The 26,150-nt window shown below is 39.6% G+C and overlaps 1 non-coding gene and 1 pseudogene across 1 annotated transcript; both read right to left on the bottom strand.

Moving 5' to 3' along the window:
• Positions 1-8,998: 8,998 nt before the first annotated feature.
• On the bottom strand, positions 8,999-9,070 carry TRNAQ-CUG (transfer RNA glutamine (anticodon CUG)). Its single transcript has one exon. It is a non-coding gene; the product is annotated as a tRNA-Gln (tRNA).
• A 4,958-nt stretch (positions 9,071-14,028) lies between these two features.
• On the bottom strand, positions 14,029-24,704 carry LOC116281959 (ER membrane protein complex subunit 2-like; annotated as a pseudogene).
• Between the last annotated feature and the right edge of the window lie 1,446 nt (positions 24,705-26,150).

The raw sequence follows: 26,150 nt of genomic DNA, 5'->3' as shown, positions 1-26,150 counted from the left end.
AAGAACAAAGCAGATAATGAAAATACTGATGGCAACGGTGCTGCTAAAAGCTAACACAAATTGAACATTTACTATGTGAGAGGCACTGGGCTCAGGGCTTTACTTGCAAATCTCATTTGACTTTGGATAACCAAAGTACTCATTTTACATGTGGAAATGGAGACACAGAAAAGTCAAGTAACTTGTTCCACTGATTAGATTTCCCACCCGGAGCCGGACTTCACCGCAGATGTGACCCGAGTTCTGTTGTTCTCCGTTTTAGGAATTTCCAGTGTTCCAAATACGCTAGGCTGTAAAAACTTAGCCTCTGGAAAAGTAGGGGAGAATGCATGGTGGGTATGGATTAGGTAGACTCTGGAGTTCTAAAATGAATTTTTTGTTTAAAACAACATTCTTTGCTAGAGGTGCCTGAGGAACTAGAGCCTTGAGAGGAGAGGAAGAGAAGCTTGAGGATAAGATAGCTTCGCTATTAACATGAAACTGGGAAAATGTATTAAACACAATTGTCTTATTGTACAGAGGTACAGAAAAGTGTTTTCTACCCCCAAGCTAGGGCACCCTCAACTCCTCTGTTATGCCTAACCTCGCTCCCCGCTTCAGAAATTTGGGGAGGCCGAGTCCTGTGATCAGGCAGGTTTGAGCGTTAATACGGAGCCCGAAGGAGTGGAGGACTCTGACGATCGATCGAACGCCAGGTCCCCGGGTGACAACCACAGCCTCTCAGTCTGAAGTCATCCATTTTTCGGTTCTTTGCGCCACTTCACCTTTGTGCTCCACGAGTTCCTCCGCAGATCCCCGCGGGTGGGCGCGCGCGTGAAACACCAGCCTGCTGCGCCTCTACAACTCTGCCCGCCTCCGTGACTCTAGTCGTGAACTCCACCAGGGAGGGACCTTGAGTTTGCTCACGATGCAGCCCCTCTCCTAGACCACTGCTTGGTACCTATTAGGCGCCCAATAAATGCTCGGTTAAAGAGTGCATTCCGCCCAAGGGACCTGGAGGAGACGCAGGAGGCACCAAGAATTCCACTATGGACTTAACATTTTAGTCCTAGAGAATCCCCGGAATGGGAGGACGTAAAAGGTTTTTCAAAGGCAGCCACTCTTTAAAACCTTTATACGTGCCACTAATTTAGAACCAGGTCAAGGTCCCAATCGGAAACGTCTAGAGGATGCCACCTGGGATGTCACTGAGCTCCCCATCCTGGGCAACGCGGCGTTCTCAGCCTGGGGGACGCCGGTGGCAAGAAGAGTGAACAAGGAATGCTGACGAGGAGAAGAAAGTGGGTGGGAGTGAGCTGGAGGGCAATTTGGAGTGTGAGAAAGAAAGGGTGTAGGGACTGGAAAGGAAAAGAAAGCCAAGAGACACCAACTCTGGTCACTGAAAGAAAGACCAGTAAGAAAGCGTTGAGGCTACTTGTGTCAAACAATAACACTCATCTACAGCACAGCAGGTTGAACTCTGCGTTGCGACCGCAGCAACTTTGGCTTGAATCATTATGAAATTATCTAACGCGCTGCTGTTTTCCTCTTTTAAATCCCCTTCAAAGCCGGCGATCTAGTATGATTTCCCGCTTTGAAACTGGAGACTCCGGAACAGCAGAGTCAGGTTCTCAAGACCCCGCGTGGGCGGGAACTCCCAGCCTCGGCTCAGGGCTGGGAGCCAGGACGCGCCTAACAGCAGGAAACGCTCCAAGTAGCCTGGCGCGAAGGTGCCTGCTTCCTGCCAGCCCCAGCTCCAGACCAGGCAAACACAGCCTAAGAGCCTGACAGTCTATGAAGAAGCCAAGACGATCACAGAGACCGTGAACCTGGGACCACTAACTTTAACTTACTACCAAGACTCTGAAGAAAAGCATCCAGCGTTGCCTTGGAAAGCTAATTCTTTTTTGAAAAGTTTGGGCAACTGACCTACTAATAGGTAGAAGACAAAAATCCCTGCTTTTCATCACATAGTGTGTGACTTCTGCAGATGTTTTAATCATAGGGTGAAACTGACTTTCCCCTTTCTCTTGGTAAAAATTCTCCATAAATTTTAACATATACGTAGATCTGTGTAGTCACTGCCGTAATCAAGAATACATAACAGTTTCTTTTCCTGGAAAAATTTCCTCCTGCTCTCTCCTTAGTCACATCTCCCCACAAATAAAAGTTCTGACAACCACTGATCCATTCATCACCATAGTTCTTTTTTAAATGTCTTAAAAGTGAAAGTATATACTATGTAACCTTTTGAGACTGGCTTCTTTTTACTCAACACAGTGACTTTGAGATTTGTCCACAGGTTGTCGTGCACATCAACAGTTCCTTCCTTTTTATTGTGGAGTATCCCATCCAATTGGTATACCACAGTTTGTCTATCAATTAACCCATTGAAGAATATTTGATGATTCTTTTGGGCTATGACAAGTAAAGCTGTTATGAACATTCCTTTAGAGATTTTTGTGTGAATGTTTTCGTTTGTCTAAGGTAAAAAGATTGCCCAGAGTAGGCTTGCTAGATCACATAGTAACTATGCTTAACTTTGTAAGAAACTGCCAAATCTTTTCCAGAGTGACTGCACCGTTTTGTATTCTCACCAGCAATGTTTGAGAATTCTAGTTGCTCTCTATCCTAGCCAGTTGGTATTGTCATTCTACTAGTTGTGTAGTGGTATTTCATTGTGGTTTTAATTTGCATTTCCCTAATGCCTAAAGATGTTGAACATCTTTTTATGTGCTTATATCTTCCACTGAAATGTGTACTAATGTCTTTTGCCTTTTTTTATTTTACTGTTTTTGTTTCCTTATTATTTGTATACATTTAGGTCCCAAGTCCTATGTCATATTTGTGATTTGCTAATTTTTTTCTCTCAATCCATAGCTTTTCATTCTCTAAAGTTTTTTTTTGCAAAACATTTTTAATTTCAACAAAATACAACTTACTGATATTTTTCTTTAATAGATCATGCTTTTGGTGACATACCTAAGAACGCTGCTTAACCCCAAGTCACGAAGAATTTCTTCTTTGCTTTATTCTATAAATTTTCTGGTTTTACATTTTATAGTTAGTCTATGCTCCATTTTGAGTTTGTTTTTGTATAAGTTGTGCAGTTTAAGTGCAATATGGATGTCTAATTAATCCAACACAATTGTTGAAAAGAAAAAATAAAAAGCAATCTACTGAATTGCTTTTGCATCTTTGTCAATAATCAGTTGGCCATATTTCTGTGCTATTTCTAGGCCCTTTATTCTGTTTAATTGATTTTTGTGTCTGTCCCTTTGCTTATACCACAATATCTTGCTAACTGTAGCTTTATAGTAAGTCTTAAAATTGGGTGGTGTGATTCCTCTAACTTTATTCTTCTTTTACAGTAATTTTTTTTAGCTCTTCTAGGTCTTTTTAATTTAATTTTTGTTGCCATTCCAGACCCAAAAAATGAGAATTTATTTATAGCTACAAAAACTTTTGCTAACATTTTGATTGTTATTATATTAAAACTATAGATCGATTTGGGGAGAACATAGATCTTTCTCTACTGAGTCTTCCAGTCCATGAACACAGTATATTTTACCACTAGTTTGGGTGTTATTTTATCTGTTTTTATTAGTTGTCATTTATAGATCCTGTACATGTTTTGCTAGATTTATGCTTAAGAATTTCATTTGAGGGGAACAACTTTAAATGGTATTATTTTTAAATTTTTGTTGTCCAGTTTGTATATTGCTAGTACATAGAAATACGTTTGCTTTTTGTATGTTGACCTTGTATCCTACATCATTGCTAAACTCACTTTAATTAAAGTAGTTTGGATTCTTTTTTTCCAGATCCCTTGGGATTTTCTACATGGACAAATATCTATGATTTAGGGACAGTTTTATTTCTTCTTCTCAAAAGTGGATGCCTTTTCTTTTTCTTGCCTTATTACCCTGGTTAACACTTTCAGCACAATGTTGACAGGAGTAATAAGAGTAGACAGTCTTCCCTTGTTGCCAGTCTTGGGGGAACATTCAGTCTTTCACCTTTAAGTATGATGTTAACTGAAGTTTCTTTGTAGATACTCTTTACAGGTTGAGGATGCTTTCTTCTACTCCTAATTTACTGAGAGTTTCATCATGAATAAATGTTGCATATTGTCAAATACCTTTTTTGCATCAATTGATACGATTGTGTGGTTTTAGATTTTTAGACTAATAGTATGGTGAATTACAATACTAAACCTCCTAATGTTGAACCAGCCTGACATTCCTGAAATAAACCCTATTGTGCTGTATTCATTTTATATATTGCTGGGTTGAATTTGTTAATGTATTGTTACCAATTTTTACATCTATGTTCATGATGGATATTATCTATACTTTTTGCAGGATCTCTGACTGGTTTTGGTATCAGGAAAACGCTGGCTTCATAAAATGAGTTGGTGTTTCTTCCTCTTCCACTTCCCGAAAGAGATTATACAGTGTTGGTGATACTTCTTTAAATGTTTGGTAGAATCCCCTAGTGAATCTGTCTGGGCCTGGAGATTTCTTTTTTAATTATGAATACAATATCAGTAATAGTTATTTTACTATTCAAGTTATTATGTGTGAGTTTTAGCACTTTGGGGTATTCAAGAAATTGGCCCACTTCCTAAAGGTGGTTGAAGTTTTGTGTACAGGGTGGTTTGTAAAATCCCCTTCTTATCAGTTAGATGTCTGCATGGTCTGTGGTGATATTCCATGTCAGTGCTTGGTAATTTGTATATTCTCTCTTTTTTTCCTAATCAACATGAGTAGAAGCTTCTTTGTTTTATTGAACTTCTCAGAGAATCAATTTGTTTGTTTGTTTATTATAGGAATTTGAGGGAAAGCTGAGGAAGGGAAGATCTTAAAGGGAGAGTTTTAGGATCAGAGGAGTCACCAATCAGTTAATCTTTGAAAGAAGACATGTCTAGTTGCCAAAGTGTGGCAACAAGGAGAGAGCTGAAATAAAAGTAATTGGGAAACTGTTGCTTTTCCAGTCTGAAACCAAACATCTGGTGATGGGCCCAGGACCACTGTTGGTCAGCTGAGCCAGCAATCAGGAGTAAGAGCTAGATGCAGAACAGAGGAGAGCAAAAGAGAGCTGGAATTCAACATCATGTCTTCATCTGTCCATTTCCAGATCTAACTTTGACAATCCTCAGAGAATAACTATTTCCAGATCTCACACATATTCCTCTTTTGTCAAAATTTCTCTTTGAGACAACTCTAACTCAGAACTACATAGTCAGAGATTCTGGGGAACATAATTTCAACTTAACCAAGTTGACATAGTACAAAATACAACATTGGCAAAATAGATTTCAAGAGAAGGAGTATTAACAAAGCTAAAGAAAGATATTTCATAATGATAAAGGGGTCAGTACTTCAAGAAAACACAAAATTCCTAAAGGTGTATGTACCTAATACGAGAGCTTCAAAATTTATGAAGAAAAGTTGACAGAATTGAAGGAAATATACAATCATAGTTAAGAGTTTTAAACATGCATCCTGATGTAATTGCTAGAACAAGAAAAAAACTGAAAAGCTATTGAAGCTTTGAAAAAATCAAGTTTTATGGAACGTTATACCCAACAGTTGCAGCATACGTATTCTTTTCAAGTTTACCTGGAACATTCATTAAAATTGACTATATAATCTAGACCATGAAATGAATCTCAAAAACATCTTTAGGATTTTATTCAGAGTATGTACTCTGACCACAATAGAATTATATTATAAATCAACAATTTAAAAAATCTAAAACATGCCAAATATTTTGAAATGAAGCAACATATTTCTTTTAAAATCCATGGGTTAAAAAAAGTTACAAAGGAAATTAGAAACTATTTTGAACTGAGGGATAATTGAAAAGCAACATATCAAAATTGAGAGGACAAAGCTGATGAAGTCCTTTGAGGACTGTTTCTATCTCCAAATGCTTACATTAGAAAAGAAGAGAGGGGTAAAATCAATTTTCTGTCTGAGTTTCTACCTTGAGAAGCTATGAAAGGAAGAGGGAAATAAACCAAAGTAAGTCGAATGAAGGAAATAATAAAGATAGAAACAAAATACAAAGTGCTGAAACAATAAGGAAAAAGAAGAAAAGAAGAAGATTCTTGGAAAAAATTAATAAACTTGATATATCTTTTGCAAGACTAACTGAGAGAGAGGGGGGGAGAGAGAGAGGAATACTAATTAGCAATATCAGAAAATAACGGAGGATATCACCACAGATCCTAAGATATTACAATAAGATATAGCTGTGTATCTTATTGTAAGGACATATTATGAAAACCATTTAGGCCAATAAACCTTGCATCTTAGATGTACAAATGTCTTGAAAAATAAATTATCAAAATTAATATATGAAGAAATGAAATATCTGAAGAGCTCTATATATGGAAGGCAATTGAATATATAATTTTAAGTCTTCTTACAAAGTATACTCTAGGCCCATATGGCATCACTGGTGAAGTTTATCAAACATTTAAGGAAGAAATAATAACAATCTTACACAAAGATTTTCAGATAATATGAAAAGAAGATTATACTGCTAAACTCATTTATGAGACCAGCAGGACTTCATTCTAAAACAGCCATGCAAGGACATTTAAAGGTAAGAAAACTACAGATCAATACCATGAATATAGACACAAAATCACCATAAATTATTAGCAAACTAAATCCAATAATATATAAAAAGGATGTTACATCATGACCAAGTAGAGTATATCTTAGGAATGGAACATTACTTGTAACAGCAGAATATTAAACAATGTAATTAATAACATTAACAAAATTAAGGCAAAAATTCTTGATCATTTTTTAAAATGCAAAAATAGCATTTCACAAAATTCAACATCCATTCATGTTTAAAGTTCTAAACAAATCAGAAATAGAAAAAAAAACCTTAATCTGATAAAGGGCATCTATGAACAACCTACACCTAACTTCAAATCAAATGAATACCGTCTTCCAAACATGGAGAAAAGGAAAAATACCAGTTCTCACCACTCTGTTCAACATTGAATTAGATGTTTTAGCCAAAGCAGTAAGGCAAGAATATTAAAAGGCATATAGACAAGAAAGGAAGAAGTAAATTTGCCTTGACATAATTGTGCCTGTAGGAAATTCTAAGGAGTCTACCCAAAAAAACCCAAAACAAAAACAACAACAACAACAACAACAACAACCCTGCCAGAATTAATAAGTGAATTTAACAAGGTGCTAGAGGTGCAACTTTGGGGACAGGGAAGGCACTACAGGCAAAGCAGAATCTCCCCTCCCAAAGGGACATTAGCGGGGTGTGGTAAGACTGGTGAGGGGCCCGTCCTGGTCTGTCCAGGGCAGTTTTAATGGGATAAAGAAAGGAAGGGATATATTCTCTATGAAGTAGAGGGGGAAATTCCAGGAAAGAGGTAGGGATATGTTAGAGACCCAGGATGCCTAATATATTGGCAGCTGGAGATGGCTGGCAGATATAGAGGGGAGAACTGCGCCTACTTACAAACTTGAAATTTCATTTTAAAAATAAAAACTTTAAAAGGACTAAATGTTCCTTAAGAAGAGGAGGTAGAGGACCTGAATGAGGGTTTAGGAGTAGAAATGTCTGGATTGCTGTGCAGAAGCCTATTGATCACCTCCATGAAATTTTCCTTTACACAGTCTACTGGACAGACCTCAAATCCCTAGATGTGCACGTTCCTGACGATGTAATCTCCAGCTAGTAATCTTTGACTTGATGGTCTCTGCTGTTCTGAACCTCCTCAGGCCCAGCAGGCCGGCAGTCTGCAAGGGAAGAGAAGAGGGGTGGGGGTGAGGAGGAGGAGATATGTGCCATTCAACTTTCAGGAGCGCCTAATTTAAGGATCACACATATTACAAAGAATTTACATTATTTACCGCATCCCCAGAAAAAAGCAAAAAAAAAATAGCAAAAATAAACATGGAGCAGCTTTAGGCCTTCTGGGTAAAAAACATTCTTGGGTGGATCAATGTTCTTAGGTGGTAGAAGAGATTTTCACTAAGTAAAACCGCCCTTCAAAATTCTCGTCTAAATTTTTCTATGAATAGAATTAAGTGATCGTGGCCTTCTTTTCCAATGGTGTCTTCTTGAAGCAGAGTCGGGCAGATTTAAGGGGGAGCCTCGTAGGTCCGGGACTCGGCCCTCATAACTGATCTGATTCATCTCACTTTCGCTCCAGGAGGAGGCTGAGTCGGGCGGCCGTGGATCGGGGACCTGAAATCTTCATCTGGAGATCGCTTTTGGGGGCAGAGTTTAGGGTTTAAGGAGGAAATTCCCCCAGACTGAAGTACAAAGTTTAGGACAACTGTGGCCCCTTCTGGCCTCAACAAAGACTCAGAAGCTCGGGATTCCAATGGTAGTCAGTAGGAAAGGACCGAAGAAAATACAACGAAATGCTATCTTCTGCTTGAACTCATGACTCAGAAATTTAGTCTCATCACCCCACGACTGAGCTAAAAAACACTATTTCATATTTAAATTATTTTCCACCTATGTAGAAACAGGACATCGGTGCAGCTACAAGACATGCAGTGTGAAGCCCCTTGCGCTGCAGGGTTCAGGGGGCGCAGCCTCTGCCCTTTACCCCCGGGACCCAAGGTGAGGCGACGAGGGGGTGGCACTGGTTTGGCCTCTGAGCCCTTTGGCGGCGGGATCCGGGGCCTTCGATGCCTTACGACAGGCAGAGCCAGCCGGGCCCAGCGGGGTCACCGCGGACTCTGTTTTCCAACCTGCCCGCCACGACCTTGTGGACCGTGCCGCTCCAAGAAGCCGGTTTCCGGGACTCCCATTCCTGAGGAGGAGGCGACAGTAGCGGGAGGGACGCGGAGCTTCCTTCCCAGGACCCAGACCGCCCGGTACCCAGGTTAGGACGGAGGGGAACGCAGAAGGGGAAAATCGCGTCTACTCAGGGCCTATCTGAGGCGGGTGTTCGCTATGCGGCAGCAACGGTGTTCAGGCTGAGGGATAAAAGACGATTGGGCGCGGCCTAAAGGGAAGGTCCCACCGAGACTCGAAATCGGATCGCTGGATTCAGAGTCCAGAGTGCTCACCATTACACCATGGAACCGCAAGCCGGTCCGCCGCTCCCCCCGCGGAGCCAGGCGGCGCGCGGCCCCGCGGGCCCAGGACCCGCCTCCTGCCGGGCGCTCGCCCGCCCTGCCCCGAGCCCGCTTCCTCCGCGACGCCAGGAGGCGCGTCACTCGCCTTCCCTCGGCGCGTTTCTGCAAGTTTCTATGTCGTAAATGAGACGAAGTCCACTCGGGGATGAGCCACGGGAAGGGCTTTTAGATCTTCCCCAAATCCACCTGCTCTGGCGGGATTCCTAGAGTTTTCTGCCCTGAGGTAAAATTCCCGTCAGGAAAAAAAGGGTTCCTTTCTTCGTTTTAAACTGTCCTCTTCCCGCTGCCCTGGGAGCTCTGACGACCCTCAGAACAGCCCCAGGGTCTTCCTGGGATTGCCCCGCCCTCCTCCTCCTCCCCCTCCCCCTCCTCCTCGACCCCGTTTCTCTCCACCCGGCGTTCCTTGCTATCTTCCAGCTTCCCTCATCTCTTTCGCAACCACTCCGCCTCACTTTCTGCTTCTGCCCCAGAACACAGCACAGGCTATCAGAACATCGGGAAGAGCGGCCTCGGTTCGACAGGAAGGTGAGGCACGTTCCCCATAAATTCGAGAAGCCCAACTGCTTCTCGGGTCAGGACACTTTGTCTTTGCTGGAGAAAGTGGCTGAGCGTCCACAGCCAGTGCTCGAGGCCTCGGCAGTGTGTGACTTCCGCCCGCCCAGGGCCATCGCGGAGCCGGGGCGACTCCAAAATAATCAGCCTCGGGTTCGGCTCGTCTCCTAGCTTGGTCGGCTTGGTCAAATCCGAGGACTTCGAGCCGCCTGCACTTTTCTCCTCTACCTCCCTGGTTGGAAAAAAGAGATGGTTCTTCGTATCGCCCCCTGGTGGTTACGTCCGGTACTGCTCAGTGATCCGCGGAGCCTAGATGCCCAGAAATTCAGAGAACGCTGGGCCATACTCAGAAACTTGAAAGTCCAACAAATTACCGACTCCCATAGACATGGGGGTGGGAGGGAGTGAGGGTCGTGGAACTATGCTCCTCTCTTTTGACTACAAGCAAGAGGTTGAAAAAGCAACTTTCTAGTGTTTTCAGGTTCAGAATTTGTGGATAGTCCCACAAATATGAGCCTGAGGATCACAGAACCGCTAACTTTCTGCAGCCAGCCCTCTTGTGTTTAAACTTCCTGTGGCCCAGAGACTCTGCCAAAGGTCTCCGGCCACCGAATCTGCACAGCCCAGCATCTGAGCGCCTGGAAACTCATAACTCTTTGAGTAGAGTGGGGTCTTAGACTCATTGCGTGGGGAGGGAGAGGAGGAAAGGTTTTGACCCTTAGGCTGAAGTACACTAGTCAGATTCAGTAGGGAATTATAAATGAGCCAGAGCTGTGGTTTACATCTTGTTACCCTTAGGGAAGTTAGTGTGGAAGAGAGGAATTGAATTTTTTCCCTATACATTTTTTTTAAATCATGTAACTTACGAAGAGAACATATCCATGTGTTCCTTATATTTAAAAAAGAAGGAAATAAAAGAAAACTGAAAGATGCTTCAGATCCCAGTGCAGAGGCAATTTAATTGGGTGGAGGGAAGGAGAGCCTCTTTGGGGAGAGAACTCTTAGAGGGCCCCAGAATTCTGACAAGATCCCCAGGAGGGTAAAGCTGTAGCTGCACTTGGCTCTATTAGGGCAGAGGAAGGACGTTTGGCCACTGGGCTGAGCAGCATTTTCCTACAGGTAGGTCCTTCTGAGATCCATTCCTCCCTCTTACTCTCCTCTAAATGGCTCTCAAAACCACCTTCCCTCTCCTAAAGTTTGTCCATTCTTGTAAAATGAGTGTTTGATCACAAGGGTTAATGATTCCACAATGATTGGACCCCATTTCCCACATTTAAGAATGACCAGTTAACAAACACACGCACTGGAGTACTTTGCAGCCATTAATTGAAGAATACCTGTATGAATCAATATGGAGTTATTTCTGGAATATGTTTTTGTGTGTAAGAATAGCAAAGTATAAAACAGCATATGCATAGTATGCTATCTTTTGTGTAAGGAAAAGGAGAAATAGGTATATTTGTTCTGCAGGAAGGATAGGCCAGAAAATAATGAAAATGTTTTTATCTAGGGGTGCCTGGAAATGGAGTCTAAGCTATAGAGATGGGAGAGCTTTTTTCTAAAAGTAGCTTAATACAGTTTTAATTTTACAAACCATGTCAGTGTTTTATATATTCCAAAAGAAGATGAAAAAGCTAACCTTAAAACTGAAAAACAAAAACAGAACAAATGATTTTTAACTATATATCAAATGATAATATAACCACATAGAATGTAATTAATGCAAGTAAATTTTGAAAGCAGTGCTTGTCTGTACACTTCATAGCGGGGTATATCCTAAGGACGTCTTAAACTTTACTTAGTAGGTTTGTTGTTTGTGGTAGAATTGGTGTATAATTCAGAAGCTGTCTTGTGTGTATTGTAGGATAGAGCAAATTAGTAAAAACATTGATATTGTCAGAAATTAAGGTTATCAACTTGGAAGAAGGAGGATAATAATATGAAATAGGGAAAGTTGAGGAGGAACCATATGGTGTTGGCTTGGAATTGGAGCTATCCGTATTAACCCTATCCACTGACAGGTCTAGAAGCAGCAATACCCCACCGCAGGAAGCACATCTACTGCTTGGTTTCTAAATACTATTTTCTAGGATTCCTTGTAGAAATGCCTGATTTGGGGTTGAGGGAGTAAAAGTACAGTGAGCATGGATCATCTTGTTGTGTCCAAAGATTAACTGACACAAACCAGAAGGTCACAGAAGCCAGCTTGAAAAGGTCCCCTGGTCAATTTGGAGACCAATGGAACCTTAGAAAGACTAATGAGTATAATGTATTATACTGAAAGAGAAAAGAATCCATATAATATACATGTAGTATACACGGAGAATAATCTATGTGCTATACTTAAAAGATGGAGGAGGACAAGCTTTACCTTATAGAAGAATAGCAGCGAGTAAGTGTAGATGGAATAATAAGATTGTTTCTGTTAAAGAGTGTAGGCTTACAAGAAATGTTTACGTTTTCCTCTGTTTGGGGGGGAGATCAAAACTAAATAGGGCGACACTGTTATTTTTAGTTTGTTTACCTCAGATTTTAGATGTGTTTGTTTTCTTGACTGCAGAGCATGTTGTACATAGTTATTCATAATGGTGAAATGGCAAAATGTCAATTTTACTACCTTAGTTCATCTCTAGTGAAATTTCAATCAGTAAGGCATGGTTTCATTCACCTAAGTGCTTAGCAGTTTTCTGGGTTCAGTACAATTATTTCAAATTTTTATTTTATTTGACAGATTTTATCTACATAGATCTAAAAAGAAATGTTGACTGATGCCCATAAACATTCTTGTTAGTATCTAGTTAATATAACTAGATAGTAAGGCCTGAGAGTTCTTTCTGGGAGCTTTGTAAAGCCTCTAGAGTTGTCATTTATTTTGGGAGATGCAAATCTCTTATCACCTTTCCTGAGATCAACAACTAGTAATTATCCAGACTATCTCTACCAAGATTTACCTGCTACACCTGAAACTGTATGGGTCTACTTTCCCTAAGATCCCTGTATTTGTCAGTGTTGTGGCCCATAGGAGGGGATGTCTTTTAGTATCTCTAAGTCTGGGATTCCATAAGCCATACACCAGGTAAGAGGCCATTTTTCTGAGAGGACTTTGTAGACATCATTTCTGTAGGTGAGGTATGGCTCTTCTTCCTTATAGTGGATTTGCACACCAAATTTAACAAGATTTGTGGCATGGTCATAATTACAATATAATATATCTAGTTATCTTCTGGTAGAAAGAATAAGGATTCTTACTGGCTATTTGTAACTACAAGATTGTGAAGAGCTAAGGAATTTAATGAAAGCAGTTTCCATGTTGTTTAACTATTGTTCACATTATGCTCAGTAGTCTTGTAGGCCAATCAATACATATTCTTGTCTGTAAATCATTCTTCAAATTTCTTGATGCTTAGTTTGTTTACAATCTGTAATAAGATTCCACAGGCTATTTTTCACAAGTCCAAAGATTTATCATAAAATGCCATTTAAACAATGTTTCCTTTCGGTTTGTACAAATAGACTCTGTTAAATTGAGAAGTCAAGGTATATTAAAAAGAAAAGGGGTTTCTCATATGCATGTTAAAAAGAGAATATTAATCACAATTTGATTAGTTCTTTTGGTCCATGTAGCACTAGTAATAAATTCATGTTTTGATGATCTTGAGGTAAATAATGTACTACCACAAACTCATCTGCATCTCTGTAAAAGAGTCCTGGAAATCCTTACAGGAATCCTTGTACAAGTAGCAGTCACTTGCATAGTCTGACAAATGTCTGTCTGAGGTGATTGTGTTAGTTTACACTGGAAGTTGCACCCATGAGTCTCTTTATCTTCTAGTTAAGAAGACTAGGTATACTCTTTTACTGAAACTCTTTTGATATTTCTTTCAGAAGTCTCAGTATCTAATCTGTAGTTTGTAGAAGGGACATTGTGTAAGAGAAAAGCAAAAATCACAGTACATGAAAAGATTGAATGGCACTGCATAATTCTGTATCATAACCAACAATCTCAGTATCGCTAAGAGTGCAGCTCTCTATAGAAATAAAACAGATTAATAAGAATTTGATCAATGATTACTCTGAGAGTTGTACCGATTAATCCATTAAATTAAAAATCATCCTTACTAACATAGGGAGTTTAAGAGCATTCATACTTGGGGGCATACAGACAAATGGTGTTAAATCTTTCCCCCTTCTTTCTCTCTCTTTTTCTCTCTCTTTCTCACACACAAGCACACACATACGCAACTGCCTCAATAGCACAGATTTAATATAAATAGCTTTGGGCATTTAGTAAGTTACAGACCAATAAATTCAGTTGAGCAGTGGAATTTAATTTGCAAGAAATTAAGACATAACCTTAACACTGAGTGATTTACAATGTTTCCACCATGTCTTCAACTGGTTAAAGAGAGTATTTGGTCTCCTTATTTTAGCGTATAAACTGATTTCAGCATACGAACTGATAAACTCTTTTATTTGACTGTCTGCCCAATGAACATATTTCATGTTGTTCTTTGCTATTTTTGTGCTTGCTTTTGGATCAGAAGCAATATTACCTGCATACATTTAAGCCCAAACAAAATGCTTATATTGCTGTTGAATAGTTTCAATGCCTGTGCAACATACTTTCCTGAAAAGCCAGGATTTTCAAGTCTACCTTGGTTATTTTTAACAGCAGCATCCTGCTGACAGCATCTCTAGATCTGACAGGGTAAATGTTGTGTGGATTTGTCACCATAAGCTCCTCTAAACTAAAGGCTTCTTTGCATAAGTTTAGAGTGTTCATTGATTTAGAGTTTCTCAAGTTCATGTCATGCTTCTTGGTCCCCAACAATTTGTTCTAAGTACTTACTCATATTAATCTGGAACACTTTCCACATTTCTCTTGGGAGTTTTTGAATGTCAATTTTATGTTTCCTTGAAGCAGTATCAGCTGGATCTTGTCAAATTGGGTCACAGAGCTGTATAGCATCGTTACTATTATTTTTTTTGAGTAAAAGATTTATTTAGAGAGATGTATGGGGGAGGGGGCGGGGGGGGGCAATTAAAGTAGAAGTAGATACTCCATAGACAGAGTGTGGGCCGTCTCGGAAGCTGTATAGCATCATTATATCTTTCCTCGCATCAGATTTTGCTTGACTCTGTGACTGCCAGGAAACTTCAACTCCTGAAGGCAAAACAATGCCAAGGCATACTGACCATAACCTAGGGCTGCAGTCATTACTGTTCACATTGCTATCCAAGTATCATCTCCAAGCATAGAAGCATATTTATTGATTAACTCTTTAACTTCTACTATTTGATCACTATTTCACGAATTTTCTTCTTTCCTTTTTCTCATTTTATTACACATCTTCTTCCCAAAGCTGAGACATTTGTCATCTTTCCAGAATCTAGAAGCAGCTGTGTACTTTCTGTAGAGAATTCTTAAAATTGTAATCTTGTGATCATTTTTTTTCATGTCACCATTCTTAATGCCAGTCCTTTTGTCCTGAATCATCACAAAATGGCTTGCCTGGCTTAAGCTCTAAACAAACATTAGCACATGATATTTTGAACAAGTAAGAGGCAGCTTTGTTCCCACATTCAAACCTACAATTGAACCATATCAAGATATTATTGATGGATTATCCTCTTTATTTCCCAGAGTTACTGACCTGAAACATCAATTTGTATAATCTTTCCCATGGTCTTGAAGATTTCTGATAATACAGAATGTAGAATCTCCCTAATACACAACCCTACCCATCAAGGAGTTATCAGTGAGTCTATGTATAGTCTATGTCATGAAAATAGTGGGCTTTTTTTCCCTAAACATAAGTTATAATATTGACTATCTTTTCTCAAACAGTACATATGCCTCTTTCTCTCCCTCCTCCACCCCAGTATTGTTTCAGCACCTGTCCTTCCTTCCCCCTGATTGAGAAACACTGTCCTAGTTATTCTGTTCCCATTCCCATGTTTCAAAGCATTTTTCCCTTGATGTCACACCAATCACTCTGCTCCCTGTTCTGATACTGAGAAACCTAATTTAGGGCCTGAGCCAACCAATGATCATCCAGGAGTTGATTCTTCAGACTTTGAACCACCTATTTACTTTACTTCTTCAGTGGTTGAGTAAGAATAACCTAGGAAATTTGTGGGGAAAAGGAAGGTTCCTATGCCCTATCCCTATGCCAAGAGATTCTTAACAAGTTCCTCATGTGATTTTGGTGTAAGTGATCCCTAGATCTACAGCCAGTGCACGAAGGATTGGAGAATAAGGAATTCATACTAATTGAGTGACTTCTCAGACACTGAATTTAGTCGTCTGTCTGTCTGTCTGTCTGTCTCTCTCTCTCTGTGCTCACACATCCATACACACACAAACACACACACTTAAAATCATACAAAAGCTCTGTATGTAATGTTATATGTCCTGCATTTTGTAAAATAGGATAATGAGGCTCAAAGAGATTAGAGAAATTGTGTACTATGGCATAGTTAGTTAAGTGGTGGATCTGGTATTCAAATCCAATAATGTCTTTTCCAAATCCATGGTTCTTCTATTGCTGCAGTCCAGCCCCAGTAAAGGATTTGGTGAGGAATACACTTGGAACTAAGGAATGTGGTAAAAATTAGCCGTTTATAGTGACTTTCATTTATTCATTCAACAGGTGTTTATTGACTGTTATATGTGGCAGGGACTTGTATATTGGGGATATTGGGGGAATAAGACAGGCCCTACTCATATGAAGATTATCTTTAACAGTCAAACATTATATAGCTAATTACTAAAACTATTGTAATTGTGATGGGTTTTAATTACTATATACATGTTCCTTTGTCCAGTTTCATCAGCTAGGGATTGAAAGCTAACTAAGTGTATAACATAGACCTATAGAATCAATGAGAATATATTTTTCCTGGACAAGAATCCCTGTTTTTTTTTTAATCTTAAAAGTAAGAAGATCATTGTTTATTCCACATGCCTCTGACATTCTAATATAAGGCTGCATGGCACAGTGCAAAGGGCACGGACCTCAAGGTCTTGCGGCTCCCAGATTTATAAAGGTAGCTCTGGCACCAACAAGCTTTGGGAGCTCTAGCAAGTTTGTTAATCTTGCAAGTCTTGGTTTCTTCACCTTTAAAATTAAGTTGTTGTCTTACATCTTTCTGGTTTTCCAAGTTTCCTGCAGAGGAATGGCCCTACCGCAGTCCCCTGGAGACCTCTGTCCTCACAGAGGCCACACAGGCTTAAACTGCAGCTAGTATGGGTTTAGGCAGAATGCCTTTTACCCTGCAGAACAAGAGAGGATGGGAGGCTTCTGAGAGGTTGCCTTTTAAGCCTTTCCCTAGATAGGCAATCATGAGATAAATTATCAATGCCTATCAAGTTTCGATGAAATGTGTTGCTTTCTGCCTGCTTTTCTCAAAGTATGGCTGAGACTATAAGACCATTTAGCTGCCATCTAGAAGTGGCTCCTCAGCAGTGGGTTTCCCCAAAACTCACACTGCAGTTGCCAGCCCCTTTTGTTTTGGTGTGCTTTTTGGTATGTAGGACATCGGCCAAGGGAGCAGGCACATTTGGCTATTCATTCATTCCCTTTCTAAGTAAGTAATAAACTGAATCTAAAAGTGGCTCATTGTATTGAATCAGTCAAGCTTCGGTCTTGTCTTGTGTGCTTGACAGTTTCTTCCTGCTCCAGTATTCTCTGTGAACTGTCATGAACTCTGTGTTAAACGACCATTAGGAACTGTAGCCAAGACCAGGTCACAGTCCTTGGTGTATATATTTGCTGAGTAAACATTATGCTTAGCCTATGCCCTGAGAACACATAGCTGAGAGATTAGTTGGAAGAAAGTGTTGGCAGGTTTCGAGAATAAGAAAAACATGCAGAAGAATGAACTGATGGCAGTCTCTTGGCAGCCAAAGGGGATGAGAATGAGAACAGTCTTCAGGCTAGGATAGGAAAGCTTGAGGGGAAAAGAAGGGATGCCTACAACAATACATACACTGGAACATTATTCAGCTTTAAAAAGTCAGGAAATTATGATACATGCTACAGTGGGGATGAATACTGAAGACATTATACTTGAACTTAGAACTCAATTCAGGCATTTACTGAGGTCCCATGGGTAGAGTATGTTCTAGTTACATTGGGGCACACAGAGATGACCTTACACAATGCCTGACTTGAAGGACCTTAAAAGTGCTTTGTTTTTAACTGAGTCTATCTGTATATGAGAACAGCAATATCAGACAGAGACAGGCTTATCCTGCTGGAGTGAAATCAAGATATCTGAAGATTGGTATGTCATCTCTCACTTAAGTCCAAGAATCCAACACTCTGGGTCTGACACTCCCTTGTTTCCTGTTTAGATAAGGATATGTGCTTCTGAGGTTGAGAGTGTTTCTGGGAAAGTCATGTACTCTGTAAATCCCCTCGATCTCTTCCTGAGCACATATATGAAGTTACTTTTTTGTAGAATAGCCTTTAAATTCAACAAAAACCTTTGTTTTTTTTTTCTTTTCTAGTCTGGCAATCTTAATCTTTTACTTGAAGATTTTAGTTCATTGAAACTTAATAAAATTACTATTATAGCTGGGTTTATATCTACCACTTTATTATTATTTGTTTTTATTATTACCATGTTTTATGATCCCCTTTCCCTTCCTTCTTTGCTCTCTTTTAGATTAGAATATTTTATGTTATTACATTTTCTCCTGTTAACTTGCTTTATCATTCTTTGAGAGTTTACCTTAGAAACATCAACATGCATTCTTGATTTATTATATTTTTATACAATGATTATCTTCACGGTATTGCTAGAATCTTAGAAAACTAATTCCTTTTACCCAGTTCTACCTTTTGCATTATTGTTGACAAACTATTGCAAATTCCTGATGTCATTAAATATTTTTTGCCCATATATCTACCATTTCCAGTATTCTTTATAAAAGTCTTCATTGCCATGTTTCTAGCTAGGATTATTTTCATTCTTTCTTAAAAATTACTTTTAGTATATTTGTAATATCCTTTGCTGATGTTATAATTCTTCAGTTTTTGTTTGTCTAAAACATTTATTTCACTATCATTTTTTACTTCTTAACATTTTTCAGATTTATTGAGATATAATTAACTACACAAATTTGAAGTGTACGCTTGATGTTTTGACATATATATATGTGACACACACATCTGTGAAGCATCACCACGATCAAGACAATGAACATAACCATCATGCCCCAGAGTTTCCTCCTGCTCTTTTGTAATATTTCCCTCTCTCCTATACCTACCGTTGACACCTCCATCCCTGTGTAATCACTGATCTGATTTCTGGATCATATGATATGTGCTCTTTTCATTGGCTTATTTTGCTCAGCCTAATGTTTTTTACATTTAACCATATTATTATGTTGTGATGGTTAATTTTATGTGTTGACTTGGCTAAGGGATGCTCAAATATGTGGTAAAACATCATATCTGTGTGTCTGTGAGGTATTTCTGGAAGAGATTAGCATTTGATTCAGTAGGCTGAGTAAAGAGATCAACCATCACCAGTGTGGTTAGGCATGATTCAATCTGCTGAAGGCCCAAATAGAACAGAAAGGTGAAGGAAGAGGGCTGTTGCTCTCTCTTCTCGAAATTTTCCTGCCCTCAGGCTTCAGAGTTCCTGGTTCTTGGGCCTTTGAACTTGCTGAATTGTATCGCCGGCTTTCCTGGCTCTCCAACATGCAGAGGGCAGACTGTGGGACTTCTTAGCTTCCGTAACTGCAAGAGTCAATTCCTATAATAAATCTCCTTATATGTATATAACATATTGAGTATGTTTTTGTGTAGAGTCTGGATTAATGCCTATGTGCATCAGAAATTTGTTTCTTTTTGTTGCTGAATAGTATTTCATTGGATGGGTATGTCACAATTTTTAAATCCATTCCTTTGTTGAGGGATATTTGTGTTTTCCCTATTTATATCTATTACTCAAAAAATATGTACAAGTTTTTGCGTGAACATCATTTACCTCTTTGGGTAAATTGGAGTGGAATAGCTTGTTCATATGTATGTTGAAATTTTTAAGAAATTGTCAAACTGTTTTCCAAAGTAGCTGTGATTTTTACATTCCCACTAGCAGTGTGTAAGAGTTCCAGTTGCTCCACGTCCTCACCAATACTTGGTGTCATCAGTTTTTTTTAATTTCAGTCATTCTAGTGGGCATGTGTTGGTATATCATTATGGTTTTAATTTCCATTTTCTTAATGAATAATGATGTTAAGCATATTTCCACATGCTTATTTCCCATTAGCATACTTTCTTTGATGAAGCATTTGTTAAAATCTTTTGCCCTTTTAAAATTTGTGTTATTTATTTTCTTATTATTTAGTTGCAAGAGATCTTTATATGTTTTTAAAAACTTTGCTGTGTGCATCTGTGCTCCTCCTGAGTTCTCTGATCATCTTCACAATTATGACTCTGAACTCTTTGTCAGGTAGATTGCCTATCTCCTTATCACTTACTTCTTCTTCCAAGATTTTGTCTAAATTTCTAATTGTATTTTTACATAGGTTAGTTTCTCGACCTTGGAGGAGTGGCCCTCTGTAGGAGATGTCCTGTGAGTCCCAGCCATGCACTCTCCTCTTGTCACCCAGGGCCTGTGGGCAGCTGGTCCCAGGGTGCATTCTGACCTGTGTTTGTGAACTTGTTTTGCAGGTTGCAAGATCAGTTTTCTAGCTTCTGATGTCTGCCCCTTGGTGGGTGAGGCTGGTCTAGGGGCTGGTGCCTGCCTACTGGTGGGTGGAGCTGGGTCTTGGCCTTCTGGTAGGCTGAGCTGTATGTGGCATGTCTAGAGGCAGCTGTGGCGCCAGCTTTACGTGGTATTTACTGATGGGTGAGGGTATGTCTCCACCTAGTTAGTTGTTTGGCCTGGGGCGTCCCAGCTCTGGAGCCTAAAGGCTGTTGGGTGGGACCAAGTCTTGGTGCTAATATCCAAGCAAGATGTAAGCCTCCTGGAAGGAGAGTTCATTCAGATGGACACCCTTGAATGTCTGCCACTGTGTGCATACCCAAGGTGAGCCACAGCCACCCCACGCCTCCCCACAAGAACTGTAAGCCCAGCAGGTAGGTCTGGCCCAGGCTTCTATGAGATTACTGCTTTTGTTCTTGGTCTTAGCAAGTGTGAGGTTTTTTGTGCAACCCTTAAGCATACAGATTCCCCCTATCCTGTGGAGCTCCTGTAATCAAGCCCCACTGGCCTTCAAAGCCCAGCACTCCGGGGACTCCTCTTCCTGGTGCTAGGTCCAGGTGATACGGGACTCAGAACTTTAACTGTTGTAGGAGAACCTCTGCAGTACAATTATTCTCCAGTTTGTGGGCCGCCCACCCACGGGGTATGGGCCCTGATTATATCATGAGTCCACCCCTCCTACCAGTCTCATAGTGGTTTCTTCTTTAAGTTTTTAGCTACAGAAGATCCTTTCTGGTAGTTCCCAGTCTTTTTTATCGCTAGTTTTTCTGTAGTTAGTCATGGTCTTGGTGTGTCTGTGAGAGGAGATGAGCTCCAGCTGCTCCTACTCCACCATCTTGAAAGGAAGTCTCCTATATATTCTAAATATAGGAGCTTTGTCAAATATATGTTTGGCAAATATTTTCTCCCAGTCTATGACTTGCCTTTTCATTTTCATAAGAATATGCTTTTAAGGACAAAGGTTTTAATTTTGTGAAAAAAATTTTTTTGTAACTTTTTTCTTTGTTAGTTTGTGATTTTTTGTGTCATATTTGAGAAATCTTCACCAAACCCAAGTTCACTAAAAGTTTCTCCTATGTTTTATTCTAGAAATTTTATAGTTTTAGCACAGTTAGATCTATGAAAGCTCTTGAGTTAATTTTTGTAAATGGTGTGAGGAAAGAACTCAATTTTGTTTTGTTTCCATATGGCTGTTTAGTTGTTTCAGTACCATTTGTTGAATAGATTATGCTTTTCCCCAGTGAATTACCTTGGCACCTTTGTTGAAAATCAACTGACTATAGATGTATGGGTCTATTTCTGAACTCTTTATTATGTTCTGTTGATCTATTTGTTTATTTTTAGATGAGACAGTACATTGTCTTCATCATTTAGTTTTATAGTAAGTCTTGAAATCAGGTACTGTTAGTCCTCCAACTTTGCTCTTCTTTTTCAAAGTTGATTCACCTATTAGAGGTCGTTTGCAATTCCATATAAATTTTAGAATCTGTTTGTCAATTTCTCCAAAAACCTGGTTTTTTTTTTAAAATTAGAAACCCACTTTAAATATAAAGTCATGGACAGATTAAATGTGTAAGTAGGGTTAACTCCGCATCTCAAGATCAGCTGATTAGCAACCTTAATTCCATCTGCAATCTTAGTTCCTTTTTTGCATGTTCATAGATTCTGGGAATTAGGACATAGACATCTTTGGAAGGCCATTATTCTGCCTACCACAAGTATTTAGTCTTGGGGTAATTGTTCCCCACTACTAATGTAAACTTCTGCTAAATACCTACTCATTATTCCATGAATTGTGAGGTCTACCAGGTTGGCAGGAACAGGAACTATACTTTGCCCTGTCTGAGGTCTGGGCATAGTTCCATCTATCCTTTTTGATGGCTCTTTATCCAGACTCAGAAAGCTTTCCTTTCTCACAGGTACTGGTTAACACTCTGTTAATACTCAAGCAGAACCCTCTGCAGATATATTAAGCTCTATCGCTGTGCAGCTTTCTCCTCCTTGTACTCTGCCCTGTATATTCTGCAGTGTTGGTCTTTAAAGACTCTTAAGCTCCATGTCCTCGATTCAGTCAGTTTACTGGGCTAGAAATTCTTAAAGTATTCAGCCTGGGAAATTAAAGGGCTTTACTTCATTTGTTTGCTGTGTTTCAGGGATCACTGTCCTTCATTGCTTGGCTTTCAATGTCTGAAAACCATTATATAATATATTTTGTCTGAATCTTTAGTTGTTTTAGGTGGGACGATAAAACTAGTCCCTGTTATTCTATTTTGACCAGAAACAGAAGTCTCCTGGTAATTTTTGATTGGATGTCAAACACTGTGGCTGTTTATGTTGTTGAGTGCTGGATATTTTTGTATTCCTATAGGTATTCTTGAGTTTTGTTTTGGCATGCAATTACAGTACTTAACAAAATGTCTTGGGACCACTAAGCACACTTTAGTCAAGCCGCCTTGCTCTAGTTAGTCTTTATTACCTTAAAACCAGGAGACTGAGAGATTTCACTCTGCTTTTCATAAGCTCTTGTGCCAGCTCTTAAGCTTCCCATGCAGTCCAGGCCTCAGTAAGTGTCCTTTAGGGAAAACTAGCTGTGCATTTGACATCCCTCAAGTCTTCAACTCATCCCTCTAGTCTTCAACTCATCCCTCTATCACCAGACACCAGTAAGAGCTTTGCTGGTCACTTTACCCCATCAGATATCCTCTGCCCTCAGCCCACACCCAAAATCAGCAAATGGCCCCAGGAAGTAAGATGGCTAGTGACTTTAGTTCACCTTGGACAGTTGTACCTTCTCTCCTGAACTTTAGTTCATTTAGTCCTGGTTGCTACCACAGTTCTCTGTTACATCTGAAAATAAGATGCCTCCTTCAGAATCCATTCTGACCTCAGACTGGCACTTGATCAGGTAGATCCCTGGATTGTGAAATTCTTTTAGTCCCTCACTAGATATCCTAATTCCATGTCACTCTCCCAGACAACGTATCAGAAGCAGCTCTGCTAACTGGGGAGGAAAGAAAAACCATCTTCAGATTGGCACAAGTGCTTCCATTTGTGGATACAACAAAAGACCCTAAACATTCAAAATATCCTCCGCCTGTTCCCTGACCCCCAGAAATATTTTCTGAGATCCTGGTTGAAGGTAACACCCATTTCACTACCCAGTTCCAACACCTAACTTGTATTTGTGACCCAGAATTTTGTAATTGATAACAAAGATCCATGAAAACAAGAAGTAAGTTGGGTCTGTAGGTCATAGTTCTGAGGATCAGTTGGCCAAGAGTTAAGACTTTGCCCCCAAGACCCAGGTATACAGGTCTGCAGTAATCTCTGTGGCTCTCTCAGGTGGTCAGTATTCTCACCTGATGTTCTCATGATAAGCTGTCACTCACAGGAAGGTTTTAGAAGCTGTAGTGAAGGAAAATTAGTGAAAGAATAGTTGGGAACTCTGTGAAAAACTATTTTTGGTTTTAAAATATTATTATAGTAATATGGACCTTGACAAAGAACTGTATCCTTCTCAACTAGGAAGTCAATGAAAAGAGAAAACTCTCAAGACAGGAGTCTCCTTCAGAGAACAACTGAGTGCCTAAAGAATTCTGATAGAAGAACATGGAGAAGTTCATCTTCAGCCAATGTAAGTGTCCTGGAGCCAGGGAATGTGTTAGGGAAGAGAGGTGGTACTCCAGATGTGCATATGTGCTTCTGGATGAATAGTGACCACGTAGGCCAGGGGAGAGACTCAAACAGTGTCTCTGAACCACCTGTGTCCTGGGTAACTGTCGATGCTGGGGAGGAGAGGAGTTTGGAAGGAATACAACAAAAGACCCTGGGCCAAGTGGGCAAGAAAGAAATGCTTCAGAAAGTATACACCAAAACAAGTTTGGGCCTTGACAGAATTTTGGTACCATTTTGCTATTTCAGTGACCATGGTACATGACACTTAGGAGACCATTCTGCCAAAGACTGAGTCCACATCACACCCACCACTGTCTAGTCTGCAGGCAGTCCCTTGAGGTGCTGTTGAGGTTTAAGGTTAACTGCTTCGGTCCATTTCTATCGTAGGTCATCATTACCTGTCCTTCTACTTTACAGCTCCTCTTCTCTCATCAACTACTTCTATTCTTCCCACCCTCTGGTCACTTCCACAGTGTTATTCCCTTCTCTCCCTTGAGGAAATTTAACTCAGTTGAATCTTTAAAGCAATACAGGGGAGCCCCATTGTGTGATCTGAGGAAAAAGTCCAGAGGCCAGCTATGTAGAACCTCTGTAAAATAAAGGGATGGAAAACAAAAAGGATATTTTAATCATGGCCCTGAACAAGGCCATCTGAGTGATTGCTGTCAGAAAGAAGTATATAACCTGCTTTCACATATAACAAAGAATAAATCTGACAAAGAATAAGGAGGGAAGTTCCAGGATAATAATGGTACTCATCTCTGGATGTATGTTAGAATCATCTGGGGAACTTAAAAAATATAGATAGCTGGACCCTGTATCAGAGACTTTTATGTAATTAGGGTGAAGGTAGAAGATTGGGCATCAGTATTTTTATGGACTCTGTATAGGTGATATGCATGTACAACCAGGGATGAAAAGCATAGTCTAGGATCTCAGGTAATCCAGCACAGGATGATAGCTAAGTGTGAAGTTTACAGAAAGTGCTGAAAATCAAACCACTGAGTCTGCGTTCCTCTAGTTAATGTTGGCATATCCTGGAACAAAAAGAAGAGAAAAGGTGGCAGATGGAAGGGATGACACCACATGTATTCCCTATACCTATGACTTTTCTTTTTTTCCCACATACTCATTATATTGTATACATATATACAGTATAAGTACATATATACAGTATACTGCACATTTTTCTTAGTTTACATATATGTACTAATTATTGTTTCTAAGAACAGATTAGATCTTTAACTTTTTAAACTTACATAGTTATCAAAGGAATAAAGCCAACTACAAAATAAGAATCAACAGAATGCGGTAATCCAATTAAAAGGATAGTCAAATGTGCTTAACACATATTCAAGAAATCAATCATCTTAGTTATAAATAATAAGTAGTTCCCTATGACTTTTCTCTTTATTTAAAAGTGTCTGTGTGGAAATTTACATTCTTTAGGTCCCGAGGCTACCTGGGCAGATAGATCTTTTTTTGTTTGTTTAACATTTTTTATTGATTTATAATCATTTTACAATGTTGTGTCAAATTCCAGTGTTCAGCACAATTTTTCAGTTATACATGAACATCTATATATTCATTGTCACATTTTTTCCTCTGTGAGCTACCATAAGATCTTGTGTATATTTCCCTGTGCTATACAGTATAATCTTGTTTATCTATTCTAGGTTTGAAATCCCGTCTATCCCTTCCCTCCCTTCACCCCCTTGGCAACCTCAAGTTTGTATTCTATGTCTGAGTCTATTTCTGTTTTGTATTTATGCTTTGTTTTTTTGTTTGTTTCTGTTTTTGTTTTTGATTCCACATATGAGCGATCTCATATGGTATTTTTCTTTCTCTTTCTGGCTTACTTCACTTAGAATGACATTCTCCAGGAGCATCCATGTTGCTGCAAATGGCGTTATGTTGTCGGTTTTTATGGCTGAGTAGTATTCCATTATATAAATATACCACATATTCTTTATCCAGTCACCTGTTGATGGACATTTAGGCTGTTTCCATGTCTTGGCTTGGTTCATAGTGCTGCTATGAACATTGGGGTGCAAGTGTCATCCTGAAGTAGGGTTCCTT

Source organism: Vicugna pacos, chromosome 9, assembly GCF_048564905.1.
Source record: "Vicugna pacos chromosome 9, VicPac4, whole genome shotgun sequence".
NCBI classification, from domain to species: Eukaryota; Metazoa; Chordata; class Mammalia; order Artiodactyla; family Camelidae; genus Vicugna; species Vicugna pacos.
The sequence above is the reverse complement of the archived record's forward strand: the minus strand, read 5'-3'. Positions and strand labels throughout refer to the sequence as shown.